The 9,003-nt window shown below is 42.2% G+C and overlaps 1 pseudogene; it reads left to right on the top strand.

The window, feature by feature from the left end:
• The first annotated feature begins 4,885 nt into the window (after positions 1–4,885).
• On the top strand, positions 4,886–7,299 carry LOC121046482 (annotated as a pseudogene).
• The last annotated feature ends 1,704 nt before the right edge of the window (positions 7,300–9,003 follow it).

The raw sequence follows: 9,003 nt of genomic DNA, 5'->3' as shown, positions 1-9,003 counted from the left end.
AGTTTTCCCGTCTTTATTAAATTATTGATTTTTTTTTTTTTTTTACCTTTACGTGCCGTCGACTTCTTTGTCTGACTCTCCACCAGGTGTGGACATATCACCTTGCCACCGCTTGAACCTAAATACCTTATTTTTTTTTTTAACGCAATTTTCGTTAAGATCGGAGTTGGGCAATTTAATTCCTATTTATTTATTTTTATTTCCTACCCCTCTCCATGACACACTCTCTGTGTGTTTTGGACCGTTTCTGTGTCACCACTTTTGTGTATTATGGAAATGAAAGGACATTTCTGGTGACCTGTGCGATGTGCGGTGAACAAGCCCCAGTGTTTGGTTTCGTAAAGAATTGTATATAATATATCGACGATGTGGTGACTTTCTTTGTCTTAGTAATATGACAGCTAATAGCTAGTCGTGCTAGTTTACTTTGAAAGGTTTATAAATCGAAACAATACAACGTCTGTGCCTTTTTGTTATTGAAAGTCTACTATAGGCCTGCTGATTTGGTTAGATATGTATCTCATGGTTCCCGCTCTTATCAAAACATACATAAATATTCAATACCACAAAATCCGTTTATAATTGATTACAAAATGCAGAAGGAAATTTAAGAAAACTTTTTCACAATTCATAGAGACGCATGGGTCGCTATGTCTGACTTAGGTCTTGCAAAACAAAGACATCTTTTTCCGATATTGAGGCCTAAATATAAAACATCCAAACAAAATATACACTTTCTAGGCTTGATTTTCGTGTAGACAACTGTCATATCTACATTTGAACAAAAAATGAAAAAAATAAAAAATGGGTTTTTTGAGAAAATCAATTTCAAAAATGGTACTTTTTGGTTTTTTCATAATATTAACGTAAACGTACCGCTAAGGATATTTTATACAGCCAAGGAATTTTATAATAAATATAAAGAGCGTGTTTTGGGCTCTCCGTGGACATAAAAAATATCGATGTAACCCAAGTAGATCGCCAGTAATTAATTGTCAAAGTTCGTCAACAATTGACCGAGGAGGCGTTTTTGACATTTTTGCAGAAAAAAAGCAAAAGGCCTAAAATTATTTCATGGTATTGGAGCCTTTTAAATGTGTCCACAGAGTGCTTCAAAAAAGATAATATAATGTGGACTGAAAATCCATGGCGGGAGATCAAGCGAAACATCCGACCCACGACGGGTGTGAAAAACACTGCTTTTCGCCGCGGCCTCTTTAAAAATTCATAAGTCGAGAACAAAAAATCCGACGAACTTGCGGTTTTGTGTCGACTGCGGTTTTAGAAACGGCGCCGTAACATATATTTTTTTCATCGAAATTAAAAATTCGACCCTTTTTGCCTGCACGATTTGAGATGAAACCACCCATAAATATATATATATATATATATATATATATATATATATATATATATATATATATATATATATATATATATATATATATATATATATATATATATATATATATATATATATATATATGGCAATCGTCTAAAGACGGTTGCAAGCACAGCCGACTCAAAAAGAGTGGTGCCACCCCTGATGGCACGATTCAGAGTGCAGAGCATTCCAATTGGCTGTTTATCTGTAGAAGATTAGACTACGAGAGCTCGAGAAATATTTGTTTTAAGCGCCTATTGATCCATACAGCTCATTGTGCTTGTTCTTAAAGGGATTTTCCGGTCAAAACCGGAAGTACTTAAGTTTTTGCACTCGTTACGTCGAGGGAGCCTTCATGTAGACAAATAACATTTTTATTTTGATATATGATCTCCCGTTATTAACTAAACCTTTCATGAGCGTCGGTACGAAACTGCACCCCGAATTTCGCCAGTGTCAATGGCTGACATCCGTAGCTCCGTCGTGACGTCACAGAACGCAAAGGTTTGTCGGATGGTCGGTATAACAAGCGTTCGTCGATGGATGTCTTGTATTTTGTTTCAAAATACAAGTCCCCTAGGCCAGTGGTTCAAAAATGGGGGTCCGCGAAGGCATTTTCGGGTTCTAGGGGTCCGCGAAGCCCTGCCTGATCAGTCAAGCCCGGGTATAAAAACTTTTTTTTTTTTCAGGTCGAAATGTTTCAGTTTTTGGGCGAGTTTTTTTCGTGTGAACGTCAGTGAACCTCACACTAGCCCTTAGTTATATCCATTTATTAAATTAATTATTATATTTAACCTGTACCTTTCCTCTCCTCTCACCACGAACGGGGTGCTCCATCATCTCCGCCGATCTACAAGGGGTCCGCGAAACATCGATGGTTGATAACCACTGTCCTAGGCTGTACCCTACTGAAATAAAATTCTTTTATTGCAGTTCCTAAGTGCGTGCAAAAAAGTCACGCCTTTTAACAGAACATTGCTCGAAAACAGCCATAAGCTTGAGTAAACGTATGTTGTTTCGCGCAAACACAACTCCGACGACCACCGATCGAATCAGGAGCGCTTGCAAGGCAAAGAATGCAGATTTCGCCTCTGAAGCGGCAACTAGGTACACGAAGCGGTATCTGGGTGCACATATCGGCGGATCCACTGGATTGGTGATGAGGCTGCGGGTCTTTCCCTCAGAGGCAATAACCGCGGGTCGAAGGCAACCGGCGAATCGTTCAAATGCATGTCGTCACTTGACTTGGACGAGATTGGTGAATCGCAGCCACACTCTATTTGCACATGCGGGTCAAACAGAATTTGACTGCACGCGTGCTAAATACAACTTATGGTATCGTTTCCAGGTGGTCTAGCTGTTGGTTTCGGTTTCGCTGCATAAACAAATTGACTGATCCGATCTGGGCGAGGAGTGCATGGACGTAGTTTAATATCGTTGGCACAGCATCACACCTCAGCTTACGAGCCTTCTGTCCGCTGAACTCAGCTTGTAGCTCTCTTCTGTGAGATGATTGCTGCATAAGCGGGATCTCGATCTTGACGGGAGCCCAGTCCCTACGCACGGCGACGATCCATTTTGCTCGTCACTGCACGTCTCGCGGAAAAGTTTGGAACGTCATGTCTTGGCTCGCATGTGCTGCCCGGTGGTTGTGGTACCCAACCGCGCAAAAAAAAAAACTCACCCAACCACGAAACAAGTCGAGCACAACAACAAAAACGAAGCACGCCGAGGCGTTCACTTCCAGGTAAACCAGGTAAACGACGAGACAGAAATGCTCGCGTTGTGTTGTGTGACGTCAGAGCTCCAATGCTGCCAACGAAAACAGCGTTTACGCTAGAGTGCGATTGGAGCAGCATAAATTCAATTACTCATGCAGAGATCCATATAAAATTCAGATATTGCATGTACGATGCGTCTCGATGCAATAACAATGATATTCAATTGTTTTCTCGAATACAAAATTTGACCGGACAATCCCTTTAATATATCTCGCATATGTCCTTCCAAGTGTCTAATTAAGACACTGCAAGGAAACAACAAAAAAAATTGTTTAAAGGGCATAGGTGGAACACATTTTTTAATAATCTTTGCACAAAAAAGAAAACGAAATGTTTACGTTGTTAGACACAATTTAGATGGAAGTGACGGCCCGCTCTAAAGGCGCATTCACACTGAGCAAAAAACGCTCGTTGCGGTCGACGTCGACGCCGGCGTCGAAAAAAGGGATGCATTCAGACTGGGCCCGCCTGACCCACCGCCGTCTGCGTCATCCCGAAAGATCCCGCGTCCGTCGAGAGAGCACGGGAATTTGTCGCGTCTGTACCACTGATCTCTATTTTAGTAGGCTGGATCGCGGATCGGGAGCCCGTCGGTGTCGCCACCGGCGGCCATTGCTTGACACCAGGCAATACACGCGAGTCTATGGGAGAAACGCACAAAAGTAAGCATATTGAAGCATGTACGCTGTGCTCGGAGTCGAGTATTTTATTGTGCGCTGCGATCCTTATGTCGGGTGTTTGGAGATCGAATCGGTATTTGTCAAACGTCCGGTCGCCGAATAAAAAAATCACACGTACCGGAGCACCTACGGCTGAGCAGGCAAGCTTGCTCTCGTAGTGGAGTAAACAAAGGAACTTGCCGTCAATAAGACCGTCCTCGGGAAAGCCCAGAAGTTGATGAATGACAAAGAAGTTCCATCTCGACAGCGGCTTTCCGGGAGTGAGCAAATTCCGCGTTGCAAAGCCTTGGAGCTTGTCGTCTGCTAAACCCAACTCAACGAAACCGCCACCGACTCCGCGGTAACTCTAGGTAACTCGCATCATTGAGCTGCACTACTGCGGAGTCACTCTCAACCACAAAATATTTATTTATTAGAATTGAGAGGGCTGTCAGATTTAATGTTTGTAAGTAATCTATTTGACGGGCTTATCGAAAAGCATCCAAAAAGTTTCAGTGCCGAGAACAGTTTAGAAACAGGGGAAAACGGCACTTTTTCTCGTTCTTCCCATAGAGTCCCATGCATTGGCTGGTGTCAATCAATGGCCGCCGGTGGCGACACTCGGCCCCAGCTGCCGAGGTCGCGATCCGCGATCCAGCCTACTACAATAGAGATCAGTGGTCTGTACTTTTCTTTTCTTGTTGTTGTTTCGTCTGCTTCGTCGGGCGTTTGCCGCCAGTTTTGCGCTTGGCGGTTCGACCAGATCGACTACGATGGACAACGGCGAAGATTATGATGAAGATGTGCTGCTCACAACACTTCTGGTGTGCACAGTGAAGTACAAACGGAGGCAGCAGCGTAGAAGACGTTGGTGGGTGAGGCCGTTCCTTCTCGACCGTGAGGAGCACGGCCAAGCTTGTCGTTTGGCGGCCGAATTGCGCGCTCATGATGAGGAGTATTTTCGGGAGTGAGTATATTCCACACGTTCTACTAAAATTGCTCACAGCCTGGTAATGTTGCTTGTGGTGTTAATAAGCCCCAATTTCGACAGCTACATCAGGATGCCTCTGAGCACTTTCGACACCTTGCTCGAGCTGGTCCGCGACAAAATCACAAAAACAAACACTAACCGGAGGAAAGCCATCGCGCCCGAACAACGGCTAATTGTGACACTCAGGTGAGACAAGAAAAGGAATTCTGCGTAAATAACGAAATTAAGTGTTTTACACTATGTAATTAAAAACGCAAATCAGAATCTAATAAATTTCTCCGGGATCACGTCAACTGCGCTGCGGGCGTCAGGTACGTCTACGACGTAATAATGCGCGAACTAATTAAAAACTAAATAAATATTTTGTGTTAAGTATGCGTTTTCCCGCATTTCAATCGGAGATTTCTGGCCTGTCCTCTCTCGGCAGTTAATACTCTTATTTATGATTTTCAAACCTTGAGACTGGGCTTGGGAAGTTCGCTTCCTTCACTGGGTTTAAACATCATGATTAATACGCACCAGCCCGCCTTCACTTTGGCCATTCGCTCTAATAACTTTAATCTTTATTATGTGAGACGCAGGTTCCTTGCTGCTGGTAATACATCCGTGGTGCCTCATTTAACAACTGCATGGGCCGCTCCACAGTGTGTGGCATCATTCAAGAAACTTGCCAAGCCCTCTGGGATGTCTTGCAGCCACTGTACTTGACATGTCCACAGCACGCAGATGAGTGGTTGCAGGTCTTTAACATCATGGACTTTATTAACCGAGTATTGAACACGCGCATGGGGCATTTAAAGGGTAGCGTGTTACGAGTCATGCAATGACTGAATCGTAAAAACAATTATAGTTCAGTATGGCAGAGCTGATGTCATGGTCTTTGGTTGATGCATTTCAGTTATGTCACACGCACTGCAAAAACAGTAGGCTGTATAGCATTGTGCGACAGGAAAAATAGCAGAACAATATCATTAACATAAAAATTGCAGAGCTCCAAACCAGCCAAGCAGAGAGCGGGAGGTAGGTACTAAATATTTAATTCTCTAGATTGCTTCGGAATTTGAGGAGACCTGGAATTTCCCACACTGCCTGGGGGCCATGGATGGTAAGCATGTTGTGATCGAGTGCCCAGGCCGCATAGGCAGCCTCAACTTCAACTATAAAAAGACGTTCAGCAAGTTGATGCTTGCTATCTGTGATGCCAAGTACAGGTTAGTGCAATTTAACAATTTTATAGGTAATATTTTATTGTTTAAACTCAAGGATTTCACTTGTTGAATTGTCACTAGGGGTGACTGCCAAATTCCCTAAGTATTTTTTCTGCACTCCACACTCTGCTTATACATAAAGTGAATGTGCACCATAAAAGCAATCAGCATGATTTGGCAAAGAAAGAAGATTTTTTTGCACCAAGGTTTCGATGTGCGTATAAAAATTTGCAGGCATATCTTTATGCATTCTGCATAACCAACTGCCAGGCTGATGCAATATCACATGTAGAACACAATTAATTTTCTAAAAATTCATCAATTTAACTAGCTGCATCTGAAGCAGTTTGGCAAGTCGAGATCATTCCATTAACGTATGCATATATTCATATTTAACTTCTTTTGCAGGTTCCTATATGTGGAGATAGGCCATCATGGAAGTGAGAGTGATGCAGGCATTTTCAGACGCTCGGATTTCCTACAAGCTATTGCAGAAGGCCAACGGCGTCTCCCAACAGCAAGCTGGCTGGGGAGTAGGAAAGTCCCCTTCTTCTTTGTCGGGGATGAAGCATTTCCCCTGAAGACGTTCGTAATGCGACCGTTTCCAAGAAAGAGTAAGAAAGCGAGAGCGAGTTCGATTTTGCGCTCACTGAGCAACTTAAAGCATTCATGCATGGTTTGTCTACTAATCTTTGTGAAGAATGCAGTTCACTTGCTATGAAACGCCATTCGCAGATGAAAATAGAACAGGAAAACACCGTATGCCGTTTGCTAACCGACTGGAAAAAAGTTAGTAGTGTCTACGAACCCGGTGCCGCGGCTAAGCAAGATTGGATGCAGGCTAAAATTGTGATTGTCTGCTATTTTATGTTAGAAGCTATGGATTGATAACCCACAATTTGTTTGCAAGTATCAAGTTGTTCTGCTGCCATACACAAGCTGATATCGACCGGTGGATGAAGCACTATGGACAAGCATGTCACGAGACCTCTCACCATTTGCAATTTGGCGTGACATACTCACCAAAATATTGCACAATTGCAAACTCGCAAACAGGTCAAAAATGTCTCATTGGTTCATTATGTGCAAGTTGTGGTGCCACATCCAATCAGCAGCAAAGAACATTCTCCCTGTCACATTGACCAAAATTAGACCTCGAAACTGCGAACTTAAATGGCACCGGTGATGAAAAGAGGAATTCAAAAAGGAAATATCAATTCATGTTATATTTCTGTCTGTCAATAGATCTCACAGGAAGACCTCCCAGGGTCTTTAACTATCGGCTGAGCAGAGCCAGGAGGGTAGTGGAGAACACCTTCGGCATACTGGCACAGAGGTGGAGGATACTGCGTCGGCCATTCGCTGCAAAAGAAGAGACCACGGACAGAATTGTGGCCGCATGTGTGGTCCTTCATAACTTCCTGATGAAGCACTCTGAATTGTCTGAACGTAGCTATGTGCCCCCTGGATCTGTGGATGGGGAAGACTTGGAAGGCAAGCTTGTCAAGGAACAGTGGAGCTCAGAAGAAGACGAAGGGTCTGGTCTCACTGATGTTCCACCTCGGGGCACGAGATGCACTGAGTATGTATATAGTATGTTGGTATGCAAGCTTGCCTCATTCGTTTTTTTGTGAAATTCCAGCCAGGCTTACAGTATTCGGGAGTACTTGTCTATGTACTTTGAGATGGATGGCAAAGGGCCATGGCAGGACGAGTACCTTGATAGACACTGAGCTCACACAGGTATTTCCCCTCACATCTCTTTATTATCAGGAAAATTACAAGTTTCATACATAGTGATGTCTCGTTAATACAAACCCCGTTAATATGGATACGCCGCTATATGTATAGACAACAATTTCAACGACGTACTGGGTCAAAACATGAATTTGTCTTGTTTTTATGAACAATGCCCATAATGCTTTTTTGAGGAAACACAGGTGCAATATTAACAAGACATCACTGTACTGCATGTGAACTTTGTGCATGAAAATTTTTTTAATGATGAAAACTTATAAATTTTTTATATTACAGCCAAAAAAAGTAACAATTCAAGATGATGTGAAACCCTATTGAAGATCCTTTTCCACAAAAAACATACTAAAATAATATAGACGAATTAATTTTTGCAAGCAGTGACTTGAGAAAGTAATCTGTAAGAACGGGTCATGCATATGTATTGCGCCATGGTAATGATTTGATGTATACCAATCAAAAAATTGTGCTCACAAAATATTTTTTTAAAACTGCACTTCACCCAACTTGTGAAATATCAAGCCTGCAAAAATACTTTTACAGTAACCACAGATAATATTTCCCAGGATTTATACCATGGGATATGTCCCCATTATGTCACATGGAGATTGATTATTTGCAGTGGGAGGGTAACTTATTGTGTGTGTCTATGAAGACTTCTCTTTATGGTAGTGTTACGATAGTGACTTCTCTTCTCCAAGTACTGTTTGCTGATAAAGCCTCGTTCTGCCTGATGATCTCTTTAGCACATAGGGTCTTGCAGCAGATATAACCAAGTGCTTCAATAACTCTTCTGTTTAAAATACAATTTATTTAAAACCTCACGTGTTAGGAATGCACAGAGTTGAAAGTTGCTGGATTGAACACAAAAATATAATGAAGCCCAAATAAATGTAAATATTGCGCTTGGGTAAACAATTAACGAGGCAAAAAGAAAAGACTGCAGGAGCGGCTCTGGCAATTCTGAAACTGAATAGAAAAAAAATATTGGCACTTGCCTTGCCAGACATTGAATCATATAATTTGTTTCTAGATTAATGTAAATAGGTATTGCACTTGAATAAAGTAAGCAGGTGAAAGGTTATGCATTTACCAAAATATAGGTCAACCTTTCTGTTTCTTAAACACAGCCAGTGCAATTTTAGAGTACCATAGCAACGAGGTGCTTACTGATGAAGGGGAGTATGAACATTTTGTATGGTTCAATTGTTGGCATGGGATGTAA

This window comes from Ixodes scapularis, unplaced genomic scaffold, assembly GCF_016920785.2.
Source record: "Ixodes scapularis isolate PalLabHiFi unplaced genomic scaffold, ASM1692078v2 PGA_scaffold6__148_contigs__length_123643588, whole genome shotgun sequence".
In the NCBI taxonomy this organism is placed as follows: Eukaryota; Metazoa; Arthropoda; class Arachnida; order Ixodida; family Ixodidae; genus Ixodes; species Ixodes scapularis.
The sequence above is the reverse complement of the archived record's forward strand: the minus strand, read 5'-3'. Positions and strand labels throughout refer to the sequence as shown.